Source organism: Mobula birostris, chromosome 12 (genome assembly GCF_030028105.1).
Source record: "Mobula birostris isolate sMobBir1 chromosome 12, sMobBir1.hap1, whole genome shotgun sequence".
NCBI classification, from domain to species: domain Eukaryota; kingdom Metazoa; phylum Chordata; class Chondrichthyes; order Myliobatiformes; family Myliobatidae; genus Mobula; species Mobula birostris.
This window is the reverse complement of record NC_092381.1, coordinates 100,736,783-100,763,770: the sequence shown is the minus strand read 5'-3', so window position 1 is coordinate 100,763,770 and position 26,988 is coordinate 100,736,783. Positions and strand designations below refer to the sequence as shown.

At 42.5% G+C, this 26,988-nt stretch overlaps 1 protein-coding gene across 5 annotated transcripts in view; it reads left to right on the top strand.

The window, feature by feature from the left end:
- The window catches only part of LOC140206149 (roquin-1-like), a 137,193-nt gene that overhangs the window by 1,786 nt on the left and 108,419 nt on the right, over positions 1-26,988 (top strand). For 4 of the 5 annotated variants that reach the window (XR_011888072.1, XM_072274385.1, XM_072274388.1 and 1 more), the window contains exon 2: positions 3,886-3,969. The gene's annotated coding sequence lies outside the window, so the exon portion shown is untranslated. Of the gene's footprint in view, positions 1-3,885; positions 3,970-18,153; positions 18,266-26,988 lie in introns of those variants that run through there. The other variant, XM_072274387.1, reaches the window with a different exon arrangement.

The following is a 26,988-nucleotide window of genomic DNA, read 5'->3' as shown; positions in this document are numbered from 1 at the left end:
GAGCAATGAGTAGAGAGCAAAGATTGCTAAAAAGCATTTAGAAGATTTTTAATCATTGTGCAGGAAGACAAATGTCTCTCCCAGGGTGCAGTGATGAGTTTGCTTGGAATTGTAATATTGAAGTTGTAGTTAATAAACTATAGTCTGATGTAAGTGTTTAACTATACAGGTGCTCCAGAGATTAATATAGGCCCAGGGATACATCATCCGCTGTATACCTGTTTCAGTGGTATGCTAATTGCATTGGGCCGAAGTTGTCTGAATGCTCAGTGAGGAGGAGACATTGTTAACAATCCCTAATAGCTGAGGAGTAGTCAAAATGGCTGGGAGGTGGATAGATATCTCTGGGACAAGGGCCACAAGTAATGGCTTTGTGGATGCTCCACGGACATGAGACAGCTTGGGGATCACTGACGACCACATAATTATTCCTCTTTGCAGTGGTTGGTGAGCCAAGATTCACTGATCTGGATGAATTTAGCTGTCCCTTTTGTTATTGGACTGTTCTGTATCTGTGGTACAATATTGTCCATCAGCCTTGGATCAGTGACCACCAGTTAAATGGAAGCTAGCGCAGAAATGGGATGGAGAATGACTGGAGAAAAATTGCCATCTTGTACTGGTGCTGCATTAGTTTCCAGGTGACCCCAGTGCCTCCTGTTGGACAGGTGTTATGTCATGTATAGGAGGCATAAATGGGTATTTTCAATAAGGACGCTACCTTCCATTTTATTGGTACTTCCTTGTTTGTGAATCATTCCTTTACTGAGTACACCTGTAGAATGCTGAACTGAAAACTCGGGAGTTCCAGGCACAAAGAGACCTTTGTACTTTGTGCATCGGAATCAGGTTTAATATCACCGGGATACGCCTGAAAATTTGTTAACTTTATGGCAGCAGTACAATGAAATAAATGATAAATATAGAAAAGAAAAATGAATTACAGTAAATATATGTATATAAAATAGTTACAATAAATAGTCATAGTCATACTTTATTGATCCTGGGGGAAATTGGTATTTCGTTGCAGTTGCTCCATAAATAATAAATAGTAATAGAACCAGAAATAGTTAAATAGTAATATGTAAATTATGCCAGTAAATTATGAAATAAGTCCAGGACCAGCCTATTGGCTCAGGGTGTCTGACCCTCCAAGGGAGGAGTTGTAAAGTTTGATGGCCACAAGCAGGAATGACTTCCTATGACGCTCTGTGTTGTATCTCGGTGGAATGAGTCTCTGGCTGAATGTACTCCTTTGCCCACCCAGTACATTATGTAGTGGATGGGAGACATTGTCCAAGATGGCATGCAACTTGGACAGCATCTTCTTTTCAGACACCACCGTTAAAGAGTCCAGTTCCATCCCCACAACATCACTGGCCTTACGAATGAGTTTGTTGATTCTGCTGGTGTCTGCTACCCTCAGCCTGCTGCCCCAGCACACAACAGCAAACATGATAGCACTGGCCACCACAGACTCGTAGAACATCCTCAGCATCGTCCGGCCGATGTTAAAGGACCTCATTCTCCTCAGGAAATAGAGACGGCTCTGACCCTTCTTGTAGACAGCCTCAGTGTTCTTTGACCAGTCCAGTTTATTGTCAATTCGTATCCCCAGGTATTTGTAATCCTCCACCATGTCCACACTGACCCCCTGGATGGAAACAGGGGTCACCGGTACCTTAGCTCTCCTCAGGTCTACCACCAGCTCAGTGTGAAAGAAAATACATTTTAAAAAAAGTAGTGAGGTGTTCATGGGTTCAATGTTCATTTAGAAATTGGATGGCAGAGGGGTAGAAGCTGTTCCTGAATTGCAGAGTGTGTGCCTTCAGGCTTCTGTATCTCCTTCCCAATAGTTACAATGTGAAGAGGGCACGTCCTGGATGGTGGGGATCCTTAATGATGGACATCACCTTCCTCAGGCTCCGCTTCTTGGATACTACGGAGGCTAATACCCATGATGGAGCTAACTAAGTTTACAACATTTTGCAACTTACCTTGATCCTGTGCAGTAACCCCCTATCCCACCCATACCAGACAGTAACGCAGCCAGTCAGAATGCTCTCCATGGTACATTTGTAGAAGTTTTTGAGTGTTTTAGTTGACAAACCAAATCTCCTCAAATTCCTGATGAAATATAGCCGCTGTCTTGCCTTCTTTATAGCTGTATTAATATGTTGCGACCAGATTAGATCCTCAGAGATTTTGACACCCAGGAACTTGAAACTGCTCACTCTCTTCACTTCTGATCCCTCTGAGGATTGGTTTGTGTTCCCTTGTCTTACTCTTTCTGAAGTCCACAGTCAGATCTATGGTCTTGCTGACGTTGAGTGCAAGGTTGTTGCTCTCACACATTAACTAACTGGTATATCTTGCTCTCACACATTAACTAACTGGTATATCTTGCTCTCACACATTCTTTCATCACTATCTGAAATTCCGCCAACAATGCTTGTATCTTCAGCATATTTATAGAAGGCATTTGAGCTACGCGTAGCCACACAGTCATGGGTGTAGATATGGTAGAACTGTGGGCAAATCATCCCTGTGGTGCACCACTGCTGATTGTCATCGAGGTGAAGATATTAATTCCAATCTGCACAGATTATCTGCCCGTTAGAAAGTCAAGAATCCAGTTGCAGAGGGAGGTACCGAGGCCTAGGTTCTGTAGCTTTTCGATCAGGACTGTAAGAATCATGGTGTTACGTACTGAGCTATAGTCAATAAACAGCATCCTGACATAAGTATTTGCGTTGTCCATGTGAACCAAGGTTGTGTGGAGAGCCATTATCATGTTTGCTGTAGACCTATTGTGGCAATAGGCAAATCGTAGCGGATACAGGTCTTTGCTGAAGCAGCTGTTGATTCTCGAAGCATTTCATCACCGTATATGTGAGTGACTTGGACGATCGTCATTAAGGTAGCTCATGCTGCTCTCCTTGGGCACTGGTATAATTGTTGCCCTTTTGAAGCAGGTGGGAACTTGGTTAGCAAGACAATCAAAGATTTCAGGAGTAGAACTGCAGAAGGAGAAATCTGATTTTTTTTTCTTATTTGTGGATAGTCATGAATATTTACAGAAGTATAGAAACAGGTAAAAGAACATTGTAGGTAATGTGGTTTTAATCTGTGGTATGAACTGTGAATTTTCTAAAACAAGAGGAAATTTGCAGATGCGGAAAATCCAAGGATCAGACAGTCGACCTATTGGGTCTCTGATGAAGGGTCTCAACCCGACAGGTTGACTGTTTACTGTTTTTGATAGATGCTGCCTGGCCTGCTGAGTTCCTCCAGCATTTTGTGTGTGTGTTGCTCATCTTAATTTTCTCTTGGTTATGCTTTCTGAAAAAGCAGGCTGACGTCCTGGGTCAGCCATATAATGTAATGTTGGTAATGTAAAGATATCTGAGTATTTCACAAAATCACACAAACCAATCTTCCGTCCTTGGACTCACTTTACACCGCATGCTGTCGGAGCAGTGCTGCCAGGATAACCAAGGACACGGCCCACCCAGCCAATACACTTTTTGTCCCTCTTCCCTCCGGGAGAAGGCTCAGGAGCTTGAAGACTCGTACGGCCAGATTTGGGAACAGCTTCTTTCTTTGTGAGAAGACTGCTGAACGGATCCTGACCGGATCTGGGCCGTACCCTCCAAATATCCGGACTGCCTCTCGGTTTTTTGCACTACCTTACTTTCCCTTTTCTATTTTCTATTTATGATTTATAATTTAAATTTATACTATTTACTATCGATTTGTACTCCAGGGAGCGCAAAGCGCAGAATCAGATATCGCTGTGATGATTGTACGCTCTAGTATCAATTGTTTGGCGACAATAAAGTAAAGTATTTACATTGTGTGACTGAAATAACCTTTATTTTACAGACGCTGCTCAATGCTCCTGGGATAATGGATTGCTGACAATTTAAGACTCCAGATGAGGGGCAATACTGCAAAGAGTGGCCCGTGGTAAGTCCAGAATAAAATCAGAAAATGCTGGAAACACTCAGTAGGTCAGGTAGTATCTGTGCAAGAGAGGTAGATAAGTCACCTGGACCAGATGGTGTACACTTCAGTGTTCTGAAAGAGGTGGCTGAAGAGATCATGAAGGCATTAGTAATGAATTTACAAGAATTAATAGATTCTAGAACGGTTCCAGAAGACTGGAAAATTGCAAATATCACTCCAGTCTTCAAGAAGGGAGAGAGGCATAAGAAAGGAAACTGTAGGCCAGTTTATCTGACCCCAGTTGTTGGGAATATGTTGGAGGCACATGATAAAGTAAGCCTTAGCACAGTTGCCTCAAGGAAAATCTTGCTTGATAAATCTGTTTGAATCCTTTGGAGAAATAACAAGCAGGATAGACAATGGGGAATCAGTTGATGTTGTGCACTTGGATTTTCAGAAGGCCTTGGATAAAGTGAGGCTGCTGAACAAGCTACGAGCCTGTGGTATTACAGGAAAGATTCTAGCATGGATAAAGCATTGGCTGATTGGCAGGAGGCAAAGAGTGGGAATAAAGGGAGCCTCTTCTGGCTGGCTACTGGTGACTAGTAGAGTTCACAGGGGTCTGTGTTGGGAATGATTCTGCGTTATATGTCAATGTTTTGGATGATGGAATTGATGGCTTTGTTGCAAAGTTTGCAGATGATATGAAACTAGGTGGAGGGGCAGGTAGTTTTGAGGAAGATGGCTACAGAAGGACGTAGTTTATGAGAATAGGCAAATAAATGGCTGATGGAATACAGTGGTGGAAAATGTACAGTCATGCACTTTGGTAGAAGAAATAAAGGGTTGACTATTTTCTAAATGAAGAGGTTAATTTGCAGGTTGAGTCTGTGGTGAGGAAGGCAAGTGCAATGTTAGCATTAATTTCAAGAGGACTAGAATATAAAAACAAGGATGTAATGTTGGGACTTTATAAAACACTAGTATTGTGAGCAGAGTTGGGCCCCTTATCTTAAAATGGATGTGCTGAAACTGGAGAGGGTTCAAAGGCGGTTCATGAAAATGATTCCTGGATTGAATGGCTTGTCATATGAAAAGCATTTGATGGCTCTGGCCCAGTACTCGCTGGAATTCAGAGGAATGAGGGGTGACCTCATTGAAACCTACAGAATTGTGAAAGGCCTTAACAGAGTGAATGTGGAGAGGATATTTCCTCTGAAGGGAGAGTCTGCGACAAGAGGATACTGTCTCAGAATAGACAAACGTTCTTTTAGAACAGATGAGGAATTTCTTTAGCCAGAGAGTGATGAATCTGTGGAATTCTTTACTACAGGCAGCTGTAGAAGCCATGTCTTTATGTATATTTAAGGCAAAGGTTGATAGATTCTTGATTGGTCAGGATTATAAGTGATATGGGGAGAAGGCAGGGAATCGGAACTGAGAGGAAAATTGGATTAGCCATAATAAAATGGCGGAGCAGACTCGATGGGCTAAATGGCCTAATTCTGCTCCTATGTCTTATGGTCTAAATGCGTAGTAGCTTTTGATGAGAACTGGGAAAGTTCTAAATCAAGTATATTTTAATTGTAGAGAAGGGTGGTGAGAACAGAAAATACTTATCATGAGGTTGAAACCAAGAAATAAGAGCTTTGGACTGGAAGCATGATTTTTCATTTTATGCCTATTAAAATTTGCTTTGAAGCCAATATATCAAATTCTTGCAATCAATATTGATGAGTTGAGATGGTATGGCTTTAGTTTGTTAGCTTTTGGATTAATATCTCCCTCCAATACTAATATAGATCGTAACTTCTAATAACTTTTAATCATTGAAACCTGAATAACTATCTTCCATTGTAACAGTAACATATACAGTGGATTCCAGTTAATTGCAACACATTGGGACTGGTACATTTTGGCCCAATTAAGTGGCTGCCCCAATTAGCTAAAGTTTCATGGAAGTGTGTATGGCCTCTGTCGGTCGTGGTCGACGATGAGTCCTGCGCCTCTGGTAGTCACTGGTTTGTCGAGCTGTGTTAACTGTGGCTATTGAGGAAGCTGGAGTAGCTTCTCCAGGGCACAAGCCAGGGCAGAGTCAATACGGAGATCCGTCTGTTGCCCATGCAGTGGGACCCCTCCATGCTGATGACAGGTCCAAAGGAACGATGAGGGTTGATACGGTTTGGTGCCAGCAGCATCGCAGGAGTTGCCGTGCCGGTGCTGGGTACAGCAGTCAGCCGCCTTCGGGACTCCGACTCCGGGTTTTTCCTCGTGGTTTACTCCCGTGAGCGGGTATAGCCGCAAGGCAGCGGAGGTTTGAAATCTGAGTTTTCTGTCTCCTGCATGAGCTACCATCCATGGTTAATGAGCCCCATCTGCCCAGAGCAACTGGTTTTAAAGCGCCATTGGCCCACCTTTGCCCCTTCTGTCAGTGAGAACAGCTCCGCCGGGCCTAAGAACTATGCCACACGTGAAGGCCAGGAGTTGGGCTTGGTTGTCAGAGGCTGTTTGAGAAGTACGCCATGAAGACCATTTTTTTTTTTAGCAGTGAGAGCTCGTCCCCACTACCACCCTTTGGCTATGACTACCTTTGGAGCCAGAAGTAGTTAAAAAGGTATAAAAAAGGCAAACTACCATTTGATTAGCAAATTATGTATTTAAATGAAATACAGAACAAATTAGAACACTACCAATACAGTACTATAAAACTATGTTAGTTCCTAATACTTATTGACGAAGGAATTCGTCCACGTCCTTTTGACTGCAACTGAACAAAATCAGTGCAGCCACCTAGTGCAGATAAAGCACTGCCTTCATACAATGCTGTCAACGATTGCAACCTCCAAATCTTCATTTTCATTGTAGCACTTAAGATGTTACCTTCAAAGTAGAAACTATGAAGAATTTAATACCTTCAAATTCTTCAATAGTTTCTAACTTATTGAAGTAGTGAAATCATTTCATTTTCACTGTTGGCCATTTCTTGCAACTCCAAGCCTGAATGTTTGAAACCACAGTGAGTAAAACAGTTCTGAATTGTCTTGCTGCTTATTTCTCACCAACTAAAAGTGACAAAATCACTGCTTTTTGAGCACGAACACATGCAACTGATGCTATTTAAAATTTGTTTGCACCAATCTGTTCGTGTTGTGTCCTAACAGCCGCGCAAGTGCATGCGACTAATGCTAGTTAGGAACTGTTTAGCAACAGTATCCTGTCCCAGTTAAACAGTATAGTGTCCCAAGTAAAGAAAGGGAATCCCTGCTATTTTCTCAATTTAGTTTTTTGTTCTTTAAGAGTTGTCACAAATAAGCGGCTGCCATGATTCACTGATGGCCCAATTAACCATAATGCACTGTATTTCCTGATTAACGTATCCCCTCATCATAACATCAAGAACTTCATTATTTCTCTCTATCACGTAACCAACTAAAATTTCCCCCATCATCAGACTCCATAAACTATCATCTCCCAGACTATATTCTGGGATCACTGTATGCTCATAATGTTCTCAAGGACTAATATCTTCCCTTCATAATCGCAGACTTAAAGCCTCAATCGAAACCACAATATTTCTCTGTTGTGATCTCAAAATCTAATAATAATTTTTAAAATTCTCCATCAAGAAGCAATATTTCTTTCCCCACAGTCATTGTACATTAAATAGAATTAGAATTTATTTAAATCTTACATCCATCCCACAACATGAGAGAGTAAAAATCTTTGTGTTATAACTTTGTTGAAGTGTACAGACATGTGAATTTATAAGTTTAATGGCTTGTAGAAAGAAGCTGTCTTCTAGCCTGTTGGTCCCGGCTTTAATGCCGCAGTCATTTGCCAGACAGAAGCAGCTGAAACAGTTTATGGTTGGGGTGACTGGTGTCCCTGATGATCTTCCAGGCTTTCTTTCTGCACCTGCTGCTGTAAGTGTTCTCGATGGAGCGAAGTTCACACCAACAGATGTGCTGGGCTGTCCGTACCACACTCTGCAGTGCCCAGCGCTGAAGGTTGGTGCTGTTCCCATACCAGGTGGTGATACAGCCAGTCAGGATGCTCTCAATGGTGCCGCTGTAGAAGGTCTTGAGGATTTGGGGGCCCATGCCAAACTTCTTCAGTCGCCTGAGGTGAAAGAGATGCTATTGTGTTTTTTTTTGCCACAAAGCTACAATGTCTCAACATAGTTACTCCTTATCAAAATTGGGGAAATAAATAATAAATTAGAATAAAGCAAATCTTGATAAACATAAGAACTCAGAACAGGAATTGGCCGCCTGGCTCATCGAGCCTGCTCCGCCATTTAATAAGATCATGGCTGGTCTGGCCATAAATTCAGTTTTACCTACCTGCCTTTTCTCCATAACCCTTAATTCCTTTGCTATGTAAAAGTTTATCTAACTGTTTCTTAAATGTATTTAATGAGTTAGCCTCTGCTGCTTCACTGTGCAGAGAATTTCATAGATTCACTACCCTGGGGGAAAAAGTGGATTCTCCTCATCTCTGTTCTAAATCTAATCTGCCTGCCCCCTCCCCCACCAAATATTGAGGTTTCACTGCACTCGTTATATCGTCAAAGAACTCAATAGAATCATAGAATGCTACGGAACAGAAACAGGCCTTTCAGCCCATCTAGTCCATACTGAGCTATTTATCTGTCTAGTACACCTGGACCATAGCCCTCCATACCCTCCCAGTAAGCTTGTCATCAGGGTTTGCTCTTCGTGCTGTGTTTGGGACCATTTCTATTCAGATGTCTTGCTTTATATAGGCATCCGTTAGTCTCGTGAGACCATGGATTTGCACCTTGGAAGATTTCCAGGGCACAGGCCTGAGCAGGGTTGTATGGAAGACTGGCAGTTGCCCATGCTGCAAGTCTCCCCTCTACACGCCACCGATGTTGTCCAAGGGAAGGGCACTAGGGCCGATACAGCTTGGCACCAGTGTCGTCGCACAGCAGTGAGTGGTTAAGTGCCTTGCTCAAGGACACAACATGCTGCCTCAGCTGAGGCTCGAACTAGCGACCTTCAGATCACTAGACCAACACCTTAACCACCTGGTCACGCGCCAACACGATATCTTGCTATGTAGAAAGTAATATCAAGGTTCGATGTACCATAGTTCTTCTTACTGAGTTGGCACTCGTGTTGTAATGTAGCTAAAAGCAAGTTGATGCCCCCTGAATTCTCATAGCAAATGTATGGTCTTTATCACAGATGCGGAATAGACAATTCATGTTATTATTTTTACTTGGTGTGGATTTTGCTGCCCAGGCAGGCGTTTATTGCCCACTTCTATCAAGCCTTCTCTTGGACTGCTGCTGGATTTCAGCTTTCTTTTCAATGAAGAATGATGTTGTGGAGGCCACTCTGGGGATTTAGACCCAACAGTAATGGTAGAAATATTTACTTCCAGGTCAGATGGTGTGCGACTTGGAGGAGCACCTGTAATGGTGTTTCCAGGCCCCTGCTGCCTTTGTTCCTTGTGATGGTAGAGACTGGGTGTTTGGGAGGTGCTATTGGAGTAGCCTAGGCAAGTTTCTACAGAACATTTTGTACACCATGCACATCGCAGTTATGATGTAAGAGTGAAGGTGTCTGGACGTCAATAATGAAGAATCCAAGGAAATGTGAGTAGGAGTTGGATACTAGGCTTCTAAACCCATCTAGAATGATTGCAGTTGATCAACCATAGCCCTCCTCTCCTCGTCTATGTGTCTCAATTGCTTGATCACCAGTAAGTGCTGGCATGCAGCCTTGTCTGACGTCTAGTCATTATTTTAATTACGAAGTATATATTATTCATTAAAAAATTCAATACAGAAGTTCAACATTTTCATGAATGATGTTGTATTAATAAGTTAGCTGTCATCCATTTATTAAGTTAAATAATTTTATGGGTTTTAACATATTTTTAACTATAGGACCTGAGCTGCTGCTGTTCCCCATAAGACCTCTACAAGTTTTCTTTCAAAAACAATAACTTTATTAATTTACTTACAAGGCTCATTGAAATGTTAGGTTAAAGTGCAACTGCGGTGGGCAGCTTGCTTGAAAGGTTGTGGCAATGTCCATTTCTTTGGAGCAACACACATCAAAGTTGCTGGTGAACGCAGCAGGCCAGGCAGCATCTGTAGGAAGAGGTACAGTCGACATTTCAGGCCGAGACCCTTCGTCAGGACTAACTGAAGGAAGAGTAGGTAAGAGATTCAAATCTTACCTACTCTTCCTTCAGTTAGTCCTGACAAAGGGTCTTGGCCTGAAACGTCGACTGCACCTCTATCTAGAGATGCTGCCTGGCCTCCTGTGTTCACCAGCAACTTTGATGTGTTGCTTGAATTTCCAGCATCTGCAGAATTCCTGTTGTTTCCATTTCTTTGGAAGTTAGTTGATATCAGGCCAGTGTTTGACGTGTTAAAATTTTGACTATTCATTATGGTATGGCATACCCTTTTATGTGGTGTGACTGTCTGCAGCGTACAGTAGCATTTATCACAGAACTGCAATCCTGCCTGGTTTTCTTTCAGATTTCCAGCATCTGCAGTTTTGGTTGATGACTTAACTGTAACCATTGCAAGGTACATGATGTTAGTACCCTGCTGTTTTTGCAGTCTAATACTGTCCTATTGAGTCATTGTTTCATGTTTTGAACGCCATCTGAGTATGCCCTTGTCTGTCAACCCTGGCAGGGTGTGTGTAGAAGATGCGACCCCGCCTCTTTCTCTCAGAGGGAGAATCCAACAGTGCCCTGTGTTGTTCTTGGGTGAATCATTGTACACCAAGATGACCTCGCCTTGGTTTGTGTCACAGAGTGTGTCGTGTACCTTTGAGTGTGATTGTATACTATGTGGCTGTTACAATAATGCAAGTGAGCTGCTGGCACTGATTATGCCGGTACCCTACTCTGGGTGAACTGAATTGACACTGATTTAGCCTTATGATTGCTTTAGATTTTGTTGTGGCATGTGTTGAGTATAATTGGCACTGGAAACTAATGGGAGGATAGAAGGCTTGAGGTTTTCAATATTGGGCTTATAGGCAATCAGTGACGACACCTGCTGATCGCGTTCACTTGAAGTTCGCATGAAGAACAGAAATACCCTCTTTATCCTTTCTGATGCAGGCATGGAATGAAAGCACTCTTGAGTTTTTCCCCGAAAGGCCAAGGAAAATGTGGTTTCTGGTGAGTCACCATGCAAGCTTGTAATAACAACCTGGTTAGTTAGAGGATGAGCCCATTTTGGAACTTTACTTGCCCAGCCTGTTCTGTGACTGAAGGCTTTTATTTAAGTATGTATGGCTTTTGTACCCTGGGAGGACATCTATTTTTTTTCTTAAACACTTTGTTACGGCTTTTATCCCAGGCCCATCATTGTATGTTTGTTGCATTTTTATTAACTTTATTTGCAAAAGTCTTTACATTCAACTAGAATTCTTGCTGACCAGATGTACCTGAACTTCTGTGGTGTACACTGGTCCTCGGAGGTTTCCAGTGACCCAGTGATTCATTGCTCCCTCTCCAGGGTCATTCCAAAACAGACGTATTCTTGGAAGAGGGGCAGTCAGTCACCTTTGACGAGTCTTTCAACAGCCTGCTGACTGGACATATTGACAAGGCCTGACCAACAAGGAGGTCCCTCAACTGACTTGTTCCCTGCTGCACTCTAACCAACAATCAAGGGAGATGGGCAAATTAACTAGAAACCAGGATTGGTTCAGCCGGAATTTGAGGAGCAGATCCTTCAAATACTCGGGAACTGTACCCTTTCACTCTCCATATAAGTGACTTTTCTAGCTGTAGAAATGGCAGGTAATTTAAGACTCCAACAACCAAATTAAAAGCCTCATGCAGCAGTCTGCACTCCAGGGCCATGTTTTAAATGAGGACTACTGTATAGATAAGTCATCCACTAGTGAGTTCCACTTATTACCAAATAGCAGAGCGGACTGCCACAGCAAGCCAATTGAACGGATAGGGGCAAGGAATTGGAGAGTGTGCAGGAGCAGCTGTGTGGGAAACGCACCTGCCTTACAGCATGAAGTACATTACTGAGACTGCTTCTGTTGTGTAGTACCAGACTGTACTCTACTTCAAAGGCAAGGCATCTCCATAACAGAAGAAATCTGTGTCCAGCATCCCACCTTAGAGACCCTGCTCAGTTTCATGCCAAGCCTTGAGTACATACATGATATTACTGTCATCATTCCAAGGGTGGTTTACAAACATGGTTCCATGGATGGTCATGTTTCACCAATTTATTGAAACACTTTGAAAATTAGTAAATTGGCTTCATATTGTCATCTATACTGAGGTACCGTGAAAAGCTTTGTGTTGTGTGCCATCCATGGAGATCAAGGGAAAACAACAGAATGTAGAATAAAGAGTAAAAGTTAGAGAAAGTGCAGTGCCAGCAGACAATAAGGTGCAAGGTCATAACGAGGTCGATTGTGAGTCCATCTTTTGTACAAGAGGTCCATTCAAAAGTTTGTAACAGCTGGTTAGAAGCTGTCCACAGCTCTACATTTTCTAGACTGCTGAAGAAGTGACAGATGCTGTGGAAAGAGGGGAACTGATACTGCACTTAGATTTCCATTTGGCAATTTAGATTTAGATTATGAAGACACGCAGTCCTCTTTTATTGTCATTTAGTAATGCATGCATTAAGAAATGATACAATATTTCCTCCGGTGTGATATCACAAAACACAGGACAGACCAAGACTGAAAAAACTAACAAAACCACATAATTATAACATATAGTTACAACAGTGCAACATACCATAACTTGATGAAGAACAGTCCATGAGCACAGTAAAAAATTCAAAGTCTCTCAAATATCCCACATCTCACGTAGACAGTCCGACTCTGAGTCATCCGAAAACTTCGAGCCTCCGATCAGCTGTCCGATACCGAGCATCATCTCTAACCGAACGATTTGACCTCAATCTCGGTTGCCAACAGCAGGCAAAGCCGGAGATTTTGAGGCCTTCCCTCCGGAAGATTCTCGATCACACAGTAACAACAGCAGCGAACCTGCGTTATAGAAATTTCTCCAGATGTTCCTCTGTGCTTTCACGTCTGTCTCCATCATCAGAATTGTCCACAGCCCTTACTTAACAGATACGATATCATTTTCACTGGAGGGCTGCGCACGTGTGGTGCGCTGCTATCTCCTCCTCCTGCCTTTTAATGCATAAAATAATAGCCACTAGTGTTTTAAAAAAAAAAAAAAGTGCTTTTGCATGGACAAGGGAATAGCTGATTAACGGAAAACTGGAGAGAAATAGGAATTTTACTGGTTGGCAAAGTGTGCCGTAGAAATGTCTTGGAGTTTCAACTGTTTGCGTTTACACTGCATAGTCACTTTATTAGGTGCACCTGTACACTTGCTTGTTAATGCAAATATCCAATCAGTCAATCGTGGCAGCAACTCAATGCATAAAAGCATGAATGGTCAAGAGATTCAGTTGTTGTTCAGAAGAAACATCAGAATGGGGAAGAAGTATGATGTAAGTGACTTTGACCATGATTGTTGGTGTCTGAGTATCTCAGAAACTGCTAATCTTGTGGGATTTGGAAGGGCAGAGGTTCCCAAGCTTTTTCATGCCATGGACCAATACCATTAAGCAAGGGGTCCATGGACCCCAGGTTGGAAATCCCTGCTCTAAAGTTTACAAAGAATGGTACAAAAACACCCAGTGAGTGACAGTTCTGTGGGCAAAACTACCTTGTTAATGAGCAAAGTTGGAGGAGAATGGCCAGACTTTTTGAAGCTGACAGGAAGGTGAGAGTAATTGAATTAACCACACATTACAACAGTGGTGTGCATAACCTGTCAAACCTTGGAATGATTGTGCTACAGCAGTGCACCACCACAGAGTAGCTTTAGCACAACACTATTACAGTTTGGGGCATTGGAGTTCAGTCCCGGCTACTCTGTACGTCATAAAGCCATTGAAAAGTATACCACAGAAACATGCCCTTCGGCCCATCTAGTCCATGCCGAACCATTTAAATTGCCTACTCCTGTTGACCTACATCCAGACTATAGCCCTCCATACCCCTGCCATCCATGTACCTATCCAAAATTATCCTCAACGTTGAAATCGTGTTTGCGTGCACCAGTTGTGCTGGCAGCTCATTCTACACACTCGCCATCCTTGGAGTGAAGACATTTCCCCTTAAACTTTTCATTTTTCACCTTTAATGACCTCTAGTTGTAGTCCCACCCGACCTCAGTGGAAAAAGCCTGCTTGCCTATCAAATCCCTCATAATTTTGCATACCTCTATCAGATATCCTCTCAATCTTCTACATTCCAAGGGATAAAGTCCTAACCTATTCAATCTTTACTTTTAATTCGTGTTCCCCAGTCACAGCAACAACCTTGTAAATTTTGTCTGTACTCTTTCAACCTTATTTGCATCTTTCTTGTAGGTAGGTGACCAAAACTACACACAATACTCCAAATTAGGCCTCACCAAGGTCTTATACAACTTAAACATAACATCCCATCTCTTGTACTCTGTAGTTTGATTTATGAAGGCCAATGTACTAAAAGCTTTCTTTATGACCCCACCTACCTTAGATGATGTCACTTTCAATTAATTATGTACCTGTATTCCCAGATCCCTTTGTTCTTCCTCAGTGCTCTATCATCACCACATAAGACTTGTTATGGTTGGTTCTTCTGAAGAGCAGTACTTTGCATTTGTCTTCATTAAGTTCCATCTGCCATTTTTCCAGCTGGTCCAGATCCCACTGCAGGCGCTGTCCACTACACTCCCAATCTTGGTGTCATCGCAAATTTGCTGACCCAGTTAACTACGTTATCATCCAGATCATTGATATAAATGACAAACAGCAATGGATCCCTGTTGCACTCCACTCATCACAGGCCTTCAATCAGACAGGCAACCATCTACTACCACTCTCTGGTTTCTCCCACATGTTTAATCCAATTTACTACCTCATCTTGAATGCCAAGCAACTGAACCGTTTTCACCAACCTCCTATACTGGACCTTGTCAAATGCCTTGTAAGACAACATTCACTGCCTTGCCTTCATCAATTTTCCTTGTAATTTCCTCAAAAAACTCCAGTCCTTTATAATACCTACCAGTAAATTTCCCACTAATGTCAGGCACGTCAGCCTATAATTTCCTGGTTTTATTTTTAGAGCCTTTCTGAATCAGTGGAACAACATTAGTTATCCTCCAATCCCCTGATAACTCACCTGTTGCTAAGGATTTAAATATCACTGCTTGGGCCCTTGCAATTTCTACATTTGCTTCCCATAGGGTCCAAGGGAATGCCTTGTCAGACCCTGAGGATTTATCCACCTTAATTTACCTCAAGACAGCAAACACCTTTTCCTCTGTAATCTGTATCGGGTCCATGACAATGCTGCTGCTTTGCCTCACTTCAATGGACTGTGTCTGTTTCCTGAATAAATACAGATGCAAAAAGCCCATTTAAGATTTCCCCCATCTCTTTTGGCCTACACATAGGTTACCATTCTGATCTTCCAGAGGACCAATTTTGTCCCTTGTAATCCTTTTGCTCTTAACATATCTTTAGAATCCCTTGGGATTCTCCTTCACCTTGTCTGCTACAGCAACCTCTTGCCTTCTTTTAGCTCTCCTGATCTCTTTAAGTGTTTTCTTGCATTTCTTATACTCCATAAGCACCTCATTTGTTCCTACCTGCTATGCACCTCCTATTTTTTCTTTGCCAGAGCCCTAATATTTCTTGAAGATCAAGTTTCCATAAACCTATTATGTTATTCTGACCGGCACATATTTGCTTTGTACTCTCAAAATTTCACTTTTGAATTCTTCCCATTTACCAAGCGCACCCTTGCGAGAAAACTGCCTGTCACAATCCACACTTGCCAAATCCTTTCTGATACCATCAAAGTTGGCCTTTCTCCAATTTAGAATTTCAACCTGCAAACCAGACCTATTTTTCCATATTTACATTGAAACTAAGGCATTATGATCACTAGATACAAAATGTTTCCCTACACAGACTTCTGTCACCTGCCCTGTCTCATTCCCTAACAGCAGATCAAGTATCCACTCTCATTGGGACTTCTACATACTGATGAACAAACTTTCCTGAACACTGGAAAACCATAAGATTTAGGAGCAGAATTAGGCCATATGTGATGTGAATCTAAGGTCCTATGGTAAAATGATCCCAGTACACTTTACAAAAATGAGTAGGGTAGGGTTCCCTTAGCTAGTGTTTAAATCCTCAACTTCCACTTAAACACAGCAACAAATTGCTTTTTTTGGCATCTTTGTATGATTGGCTGCCACATTGTGAACATTACACTATGCTATATTTTAAAGTTGGACTGGGTTTAAAATGCTTGGGCACATCCTGAGATCACAAAAGGCAAGGTACTAACATGGATGTCTTTTGTAGACTTCCTCCATTGTAGTTGGACCACTTTCCAATTGTCGTCTTTAACTTCATGGTAAAGGAAATTTGAGTCTCTTGATCAAAAGGTGCCAGAGTCCCTTTTACAAGACTTGAGGTTCCAGACATGTTGGCTATTGGGAATGCTCAGAAACCTGAACATTGCCTGGCATGACTCATTCAGTGATAGGGAGAGACTGGGTTTCTGTTTCTTAAACCCTAGGAGGATCGAGTCAAGCTTATTGTCATTTAACTATATACAGTTATATAATGTATATAACCATCTAATGTATATAGAAACGAGAATGTTTCTCCAAACCAGGGTGTAAAACACAGTAGTGCACATAACACATGATAACCTATGAAGGTAAGGATAAAATCTACAGAATGATCACACATAAATAACCAACTAAAGTGCATTAATTTTAAATATTGGAAGGTATGAAACAGATTAACCAGAGTCACTTAGAATACAATGCAGTCAGGAGGGAGGATCCAAGGAAAAACACAAAATTACAAGAGACATCATATATGTGGAAATCTTTACCCATAACAGAGGTATATGAAACTACTTGTCATAGGCCTAAGCTGAGGGGTAATAGGTTTAGAGGAAATCTGAGGACGAATGTTTCACCCAGAACATGATTAGAATTTGGCGTACACTGCCTAAGGAGGTGGTGGAGGCAGTTACTCTCAACATTTAAGAACTATTTGGACAAGCACTTGAATCAGTGACATACAAAAGGCTAAGGGTTAGAGGATGGTATTAGTACAAGGAATACTCAATATGTGCACGGACATGGTGGGCTGAAGGTTCAATTTCTCTGCTATAATTACACCATGACTCTTTATCAGGGACTGGGGTAAATCTGCTAGGTACTCATCCAGTGAACTCAATTTAGTTGAATTTGTTGATGACCTGCAGGCAATCTCCGTATCCTTTAGCACTCTTGGTTACCTAAAGTCTGTCAGTCTCAATTTAAAACTAATAATTGATTTTCCATTGCTTGAACTCTTAAACCTGCCAAGACAGAAGATTCAATATGAGCTTCCGATTTGTGAACCTAGCTAGCAGAGCCACTGCTCCACGGTGCTAGAGATCCAGGATTCAATCCCCACCTTGAGTGCTCCCTGCAGAGCTTGCATTTTCACCATGTGGGTTTCCTCCAGGTGTGCTAGTTTTTTGCCCACAAACTTTATTTGTGACTGGAAATTCCTAATCAGTCAGTGAGTAATAAAATCTGGGAGAGAGTTGATGAGAAAGTGGGAGGAGTGAAAAAATCAGTGTAAATGAGTGGTTGATGGTCAGTGCAGACTTTGTTGCCCGAGTCTCTACTAGGCATCAGCATCCACTCACACTCATTCAGTTTTATTCTCCCCATACTTGCATCAGTTTTCTCCAGATCCTATCACTCACCTACTACAGCAAACTCCTGCTTCTGGTGGGTTACTCACTAGGGGCAATTTACAGCAGCCAATTAACCCACCAACCCATACATTGTTGGGATGTGGTGGGAAACCATCACACCCAGGGGAAGCCCACACGGTCAGAGGGTGCCAATTCAATACAGACATCACCCTGGGTCAGCATCGCAGAACTGAGAGGGCCACTCTGGTATCTGTTGATAATAAATCTTCACAACAGCACTGGGAGGAGATGTGATGCAAGGTGTTGGGCGGAGCTAGGCGGGGGCCTGTACCGCCGGGCACTGTTTTGACGGACTATGCAAGTGCCTGATCATCCGGTAGTGTCTGTGCGCGTGCGTGGAAGTTCAGAGTGCGCTGCTCGAGCAGCTGTTTCCTGGTGGGGTGATTCCTCCCACACACAATAAGGAGGAAGTTGGAATATGAGGGTGGAAAACCCCAGAAGAAGAGAAGCAGAGATGTACCTCGAATAAGGTAGGCATCTGTCCAGAAGAAGAATTTAGAAACAGCCTTCGATGCAGCTTCCTGTGCAGACTGCGGCTGGTGTTGAGCACGGAAGACTGCGACGGTGTCTCTGCTCTTAGCTTTGTGGGTCAGTGCGAATGGATGCATGTTACTCCCTTGATGGTGGCTGGCTTGGTTGGTCCAAGCTAGACTGCGGAGTTCCTCCCGTTCTGCGCTTCTCTATTCGTAGTGAGTGGGGGAGGGGACCGGAGGAGCGAGGCAGATTGAATTAACCCTTAAGTGTCTGGTGGAATGGAACAGTCCTTAAAGACAAAGAAGCGGGGCCTGTTTCCAGTGTGTTACACATAAGCACTTATTCAGGGCTTTGAGTTCAGACAGCTTACTATTCTAATGACAGACTAGCAGATTTCCCGTCTCAAACTTTCAGACCTCTGGTTATCCCAGCTGGAGAAGAGTTAACCTGCCGTTCAGTTTAATATGGCGTAGTGAATAGCTGTTTGGGGGGGGGGGGTTACCGTAATGTATGAGGAGCTGAAAAGTCACTGACTTTTTGGCAAAGAGCTACAGATAAAAAAAAAGTCTTTGTTAACCAGGCCTATGAATGACTTGCTCAGTCTCATGCTCTTGTGTCTGGAAGGAAGTACTGAGGGTCACATCATTGACACCCATTTTACATTGCAAGTTTAATTTATATGGGAGGCATGGTTTGGATTGATGTGGAGGGCAACAATGATTTCACTACAATTGCAGCAACTCCAGTATCATCACTGTTTTTGATTAATAGTTCTGTGTATATATCTGAGGGAGCAATGGGCTGAAAGGCTGTACTTGTCCTTGTAGTTTTATCCATGTAGTAAAATGTAGTATTGTTTTCATTCGAGTTTGTGTGTGCACCCTGCCCCGTGTCTGACTTTGTATGCCAGTGTTCTCGGTCTTGTATTTGAAACTTGTGACAGTGCATTTCCCTTGTTTTTGTGTCAGCATTATGTTCACTCCTGAGTTTGCATACATTAGTGTGCTTTAAGCTACATTTATGTCCAAAGTTTTGCTCATTTCCTGTTTGTGTATAGAACCTGCTCAGTGCTGTGTTAATATATGAAGGTTGTACTTGGTTCTGTGTTCCTCTGTAGGGCCCGTGCACTACCTGTTTTGGAGTGAGTGCTTGTGAGGTTGGTGTTAAAAGAGACTGTATTTGATATGGGAACTAAGATTGCTGCTGTGTTCATGTCCGTGTAGACTGTATTTAGTCATGTATTACTTGCTCCAATCCAAGGTCCAACGTGAAAGATGTGCTTAGTCCCATTTTGGTGTGTGTATGCCTGGTCTCACATCAGTGAGTGAATGCTGTACTAATGTACTGCATTTCACTGTACGTTTGGGTGTATTTCACCCAAAATGATGGTTAGTAGGTTAGTTGATCATTGTAAATTAGCTTGTAATTACGCTAGTGTTAAATTGCTGGGTGATGTGGCTCATTTGACCAGAAGGGCCCATTCCACGCTGTCTCTTAAATAAAAATAAATTAAATGTCACTGTTTTTGATGTACATTTAATAAAAACTAATCTAATGGCTGTGCTCTTGTGTGAAGGCAGTGATCAGTTCCATGTTATTGTTAATGGCTGCACTCTCCCATGTGGTCAGTTCTAAGTAGGTAGAATTTTTGTCATCCACTATTGTGTGGAGGTTACAAAGGGTTTTGTGTCAGTATGTGAAAGCTAATTTCTGTATATGGAAACAGCAGGAATTCTGCAGATGCTGGAAATTCAAGCAACACACATCAAAGTTGCTGGTGAACGCAGCAGGCCAGGCAGCATCTGTAGGAAGAGGTGCAGTCGACGTTTCAGGCCGAGACCCTTCATCAGGACTAACTTCGTAGTTCACCAGCAACTTTGATGTGTGTTTCTGTATATGGAGTTTGTGAAGGAGCAGTTGGTCTGCTGGTATGTAGAGGCCGTAATCTGTTGTGTTAATGTGCTCAGATCTTATTGTGGGGAGGCTTTCCTGGTGTATAGTGGATGTTGTGTTTGGTGTTAGTGGATGTGTATGCTGGTGTGCAGTGAATGTTGTGTTTGCTGGTGTGCAGTGGATGTTGTGTTTGCTGGTGTGCAGTGGATGTTGTGTATTGATGGTGTGCAGTGGATGTTGTGGTTGCAGGTAGAAGCTCAGTGCCGTTGCAGGCTAAGGTACTGCTGAATAATGGCTTAACTCAAACTTTTAAAAAGCAGTGAAAAATCCTTGGTTCAAGTCTCAAGGCTCTGCTTTGTGTAGTATTGGTGTGGATGTAGACTGTGGGTCTGTGGTGAATGTGTTCTCAAGGTATCTGTCAGTGAGTAAGTTCTGTGTCTATCTTGTTTCATTGAGTGGAGACTGTGATGATGGCTTGGTAGGCATTGTGTGTGGTGCTGTTTGACGTGTGAGGTGATAATGTTCATTGGCAGTTTCTAGTTAAATCTTTGCTTTGGTTTGTGGAGGATGAGTGATGTCCAGTGATACTGGGCGGATGATGTACTTGCATTGACAGCGAAGGGTATGTCCAGTCCTGCATTTGTGGCTGGCAGCAGTGCCTGGTCTCATGCCTGTGGCTGATGAGAATATCTGGTCTTCCGTATATTTGGTGGAGCAGTCTGAGCAGGCATTCAAGGGCGCTGCAAAAATACCACTCGCTCTGTCTTTACAAAATCTTTCAAATGCTTCAGAAGGAGCAAACCACCATCAGTGTCCTCTTCCAGGCCAGCAGCCACTTTTCCGAGCTCTGTCCAGAAGAGTTTACCAGTGGACAGAAGAAAAGATCCAAGGATGTTCTTGAAGCCTCCCTGAAGAGGTGCAACACTGACTCTGAGAAATCCTTGGCCATGAAGGAGTATTGAGATCCCCTGAGGCCATGGACTGGGAACATGCAGAGAGCCTGTTCAAATAGTGGAAGGTGTATACTACATAACAAACTAGGCACCATCCACCCCAACTGTCCCCACACTGGCTGATCACCTCAAGATATGTTGTTCCATATTCCAGATTTGATCTCCTTTGAATCTCCTACTCCTCTCCTTAAACCTACACTCTCATAACTTGTCCAGTCTGTCCTCGTAACTGAAATGCTTCATCCCAGACAACATCCTGGTGAATCTCCTCTGTTTTTTCAGTATAGTCACATTCTTCCTACAGTGTGGCAACCATATCTACGCAACACTCCAGCTGTGGTCTAGCCATTCTTTTATAAAATTTTAACATGATATCCTAGCTCTCATATCAATATGAAATATTGGATGCTGGTGAATGTTCCAAAGGTTCTTTGTGAGTTAAGGATGAGGCATGAAACCTGGCGGTAATGGTGGTTTCTTAAGTGTAATGAGAACAAAGAGCGAAACAACAAAAAGACCAAGAGGAAAGAAATCATAGTCATCTCATGCTAAAAATTACCTCAAACTAGAAAGATAACTTGACTCCATGATAACCAATAACCTAAGAACTAACCAGATTCAAGTGGCATGACACCTGCTGCAGAAAAATCTAAGAAGCTTCTAGAAAAATACAGAATTAGCTAGACTATAATTACTGAACAATTACACATATATACTATAGGTGATCGTGTAAAACACAAACAGGTATAGGAAAGTTAAGCTACAGTAGTTTTACTCCAGTCCAGCAAAAGTCTGCTTTTTCCTGTGCTATGGGTGGGTGCTGTACTGTGTTAGTCTGGCATATTTTATTTACTCCTAATTTAGTGTGAAGAGTGTGTGTTCAGTTTTAGATGAAGGCTCATCTTCATCCTGTACTGATGCCAAAAGGCTGTGCTTGGTGCTGAGTGAAGAACATGTTTTGTGTTGATATGTGGATCCAGTCCTTAGTCCTATATTTGCATGTGCAGGCAGTGTGTGGCTCCATTCTGACGTGTAGATACAGCATGTAGTTCTGTGTAGGCTGTCAGGGCTGAGCATGGCAGCAGCATGCTAACATTTCTGTCACCCACTAACACGGTGCTGGTACATATAGGAAATGCATCATTGCACCAGAGAAGGTGTAGAGGAGATATTGACTGGGAAGGGGGTTTACTGTCCTGGGGAGATTGAAATGGCGTGATTTATGTTTAGAGTGGAGGTGGTTGAGTAGTGTACAGACAGTAGGAAGAATTGCTGGGCAACAAGCCAATGTGCCAAAAGGAATTTATTGCGGATGAGCGTATGGTGATGCAATTTGGCAGGAGGGACGGGAAGGAGGTATTGTAGACTGATACATTCCAAACTGTGCAAGAATAGAAGCCCCACACAGATTTTTTTTTTGGGAGGTTGGCTTCATTTGACAAGCAGCATTTATTGCCCATCCCTAACCACCCTGGAGAAGGTGATGGTTATCTGCCTTCCTGAAGGATTGCACGCATTCTGGCATAAGTGCTTCCTCGGTGCTGTTGAATAGTGAGTGTAAGGGTTTGGGCCCAACCATTGTCATATGTATTTCCATGATAGGGTTATGTGGCATTTGAGAGTCCTGCAGGAACTTGGGATCCAGTAGGTCACAGTATTCTCATACATTTACTGCCCTTGTCTTTCTGGATAATAGAGATCACAGGTTTGGAAAGTGGTAGTGGGATTGCTTATACACATAATAGTAATATATTTTGTGGAAGATGCACACTGAACCACTGTGCACCGATGGGGTAGAGAGAATGAATGCTTAGATTTATACAGTGTCAATCAAGCAGGCTATTTATCCTTAATAACATTGAGCTTGAGTTTTTTGAGCTGAATTTTTGTAAGCATCTAAAGATTATTGCATCACACCAACAAAATGTCTTTGGATAAGGTTTGGAATGTCAAATGGTGAATGACTTGTCACAGGGTATCCAGGCTCTGATTTGCTATTATGAGTTCAGTATTTATATGGGTGCAAAAACTGAGTTGCTGGAGTTCCATAAGCAGCTTGTTTTTTGCACCAGATTCTGTATTTGTAGAATCGTATGTTTATTTATGTGACTGGTCCATATGCTTCTGGACAATGCTGACTACACTATATGGACTGAGTATGGGTGGTTAGGCTGTCACATTGGAGGTGGTCAATGTTCAGTATTTCTGAGGGAACAATGTTATTTGCCACTTAGTGGCCCATACTTAAACATTGGTTAAGTATTCCTAAGTGTAAGCTTAGGCGACTTAATTTGCAGAGGGCTAAGAATTAAACTGAAGCTCTAATCATCAGTGAACACCTCTGCTTGTGGTAGATGAAGGGTCTTGACCTGAAAGGTCAGCTATCCAAAGTTCAAAATAAAATTGATTATCAGAATGCATACATGACATCACATGCAACCCTGAGATTCTTCTTTTCTGTGGGCATACTTAGCAAATTTATAGAACAATAACTGTAAACAGGATTAATGAACAACAAACTGTGCAAATGCAATTATAAATAAATAGCAATAAATAATGAGCATGAAATAACAAGAGTCCTTAAAGTGAGACCAGAAATAGACTGAGTGTAGTTAAACCCCTTTTGTTCAAGAGCCTAATGACTGAGGGGTAATAGCTGTTCTTGAACCTGGTGGTGCAAGTCCTGAGGTACTTTTACCTTCTACCTGATGACAGCAGCAAGAAAAGAGCATGGTCTGGGTGGTGAGGATCTTTAATGAAGGATACTTTTCTACGGCAGCATTCCATCTAGATGTGCTCAATGGTTGGGAGGACTTTACCTGTGATATACTGGGCCAAATCCACTACCGTATGTTGGATTTTCAGCTCAAGGGCGTTGATGTTCCCATACCAGGCTGTAATGCAGCCAGTTAGCACACTTTACACCATACATTTATAGAAGTTTGCCCAGGTTTTTGATGAGATGCCGAACTTCTGCAGACTCCTGAGGGAGGAGAAGTGCTGTCATGCTTTCTTTGCAATTATATTTGTGTGATGATTCCAGCTCCTCTGAGATAGTGACACCCAGGAATTTAAAGTTACTGACCCCTCTCCATCTCTGATCCTCATGGACCTCTGGTTTCCCTCTCTTGAAGTCTACAATCATTTCCTTGATCTTATTGACATTGAGAGAGAGGTTGTTATTGCACCACTCAGCCAAATTCTTAATCTCCCTCCTGTATGTTGATTGACCCACAATGGTGGTGTCATCAGCAAACTTGTATATGGTGTTAGAACTGTACTTAGCCACACAGTCATAGGTGTAAGGCGAATAGATAAGAGGGCCTAAGCACACATCCCTGTGGTGCTCCAGTGCTGATGGAGATTGTGGAGGAGATATTTTTGTCAATCCGAACTGACTGGGGTGTACAAATGAAGAAATCCAGGATCCAATTGCACAAGGGGGTATTGAGGCCCAGGTCTTGAAGTTTACTGATTAGTTTTAAGAGATGATGGTATTAAATGCTGAGCTATGATTGATAAGGAGCATCCTGATGTATGCATCTTTGCTGTCCAGATGTCCCAGAGTTGTGTGAAGAACCCACGCGACAGCATCTGCTGTAAACCTGTTGCTCCGCTTGGCGAATTGGAGCGGATCTAAGTCGCCACTCAGACAGGAGCTGATCTGCTTCAACACCAACCTCTCAAAACACTTCATCACAATGGATATAAGTGCCACTGGGTGATAGTCATTTGGACAGATTATCATGCTCTTCTTGTGCACTGGTATGATTGAAGCCTGTTTGAAGCAGGTGGATACCACACACTGCTGGAGCGAGAGGTTGAAGACATCCGTGAATGCACCAGCCAGTTGGTCAGCGCAGGTCTTCGGTACTCGGCCAGGTACTCTGTCCAGACTGGATGCTGTCCTTGGACTCACTTTCTTGGAGGCAGCCTGCACGTCATCTCCAGATACTGAGACCAAAGGATCATCCGGAGACATGGGGGTGTGCAATGGTTCCTCCCTGTTCTGGTGGTCAAAGTGAGCATAGCCCTGCTGTCCCCAGTGTCGCAAGATTTAACTTTGTAGGAGGTTATGGCATTCAAACCCTGCCACAACTGTTGAGCATCCCTTGTCGATTCCAGTCTTGACTGGAATCTCCACTTCGCCCATGAGGTGGCTTCATTTTATGGGCGAATATGAAAACTTCTCCACTTTTGTAGAAAGTAATGCCATAGCAGAGTACTTTCTGAATGGTGAGAGATTGAAAAATTTTGGTATTTAGAGAGACCTGTACATGCATTACTGAAAGTTAACATTCAAGTCATATAGTATGTAACATCCTTCCTGGTATGAATATTTGAGTACAAGAATAAAGACACGTCAGAATATATCGACCTGTAATTTAGCTGCCATACAGTGCTGTGGATCTGATTTCCTTGCCCAAGGAGCAATAGGGATTGGATCGGAGGGTCATCAGGCTGATTACTGATATGACCGGGGAGGGGGCATTGTCCTATAAGGAATAATTCAGGGCTTTTACTGCATTGAGAAGGATGAGACATATGAAATTATGGGTCTTGACAGTAATGATGTTACCCCTAACCTGGGTGTGTAGAACCAGGGTTCAACCATTTGGGACAGAGTGGAGAAAGAACTTCTTCACCCAGAGGTAGTGAATCTGTTGAGGGCTGCACAGGTTCATTGAGTTATTCAAAACAGAGAATGATGGAATCGTAGGCTGTAGAAATATGGCACAGAGGGACAAGATTGTTATCTTATTAAAGACAGCAATTATGAGGAGCCAAATGATAATTGGTATAAGATTGTTAACTGGCTGATCTGGATGTGTCGTGTTCCTGAGCAATTTTTCACGCTTTCAAATATCCACTGCTATCAACTATTTCTTAATTTTTGCAATGAGTGGATCGAATTACATGGCTTCTGATGTTGGGGATTTTAGAAGCTTTGATTAATTCACATGTGGAATTGTATCTAGTTCCTGTCACAGATTTGGAAAGATGGGAAAGTTTTTGAGAAAGAAGTTGTATGAATGGTAAAAGAATAAAACTGACCAAGAACAGATTGGATCTTGGGACTTCCTTACCTGCTGTAATTGGTGCAACTATTGGTGCTTTGCTCCAGATCTTGGGTAGTGTATCAGACTTCACATAGCTAGCCTGAATTCCTTTAATTCAATGGTGTCCACATATTTTGGACCTTCAGCTTTACCAATCTTCATGCCATTGATATTTTCCAAATTGATTAATCCAAGTTTTTGATTTCTAATGCCTTTGTTGCAATTTTCCTTTTTCAGTTTTGAGAAAAGGAATAACACAGGAATAGCCCCTTCAGACCAACAGGGATTATAGAGACCAGAAGGATCAACCATAAAGTTTAAATCTTCACTGTACTGGAAATTAGTTTATGTCAATCAGCACTTGGGTGATGGGTGAATAGGAATCTATATTATAGATTTTTTAGGTGTTATGCAGTAAAATTGCAGCACTGGTGTTAATTAGTTAGAGATACAGTGCGTATAGGCCCTTCTGGCCCTTAGAGCTGCACCGCCCAGCAACCCTCCCGATTCTTGATTACCTGACTGGCAGACCACAGTACATGTGCTTGCAACACTGTGTGTCCGACAGAGTGATCAGCAGCACTGGGGCTCCACAGGGGACCGTCTTGTCTCCCTTTCTCTTCACCATTTACACCTTGGACTTCAACTACTGCACAGAGTCTTGTCATCTTCAGAAGTTTTCTGATGACTCTGCCATAGTTGGATGCATCAGCAAGGGAGACGAGGCTGAGTACAGGGCTACAGTAGGAAACTTTGTCACATGGTGTGAGCAGAATTATCTGCAGCTTAATGTAAAAAAGGCGAAGGAGCTGG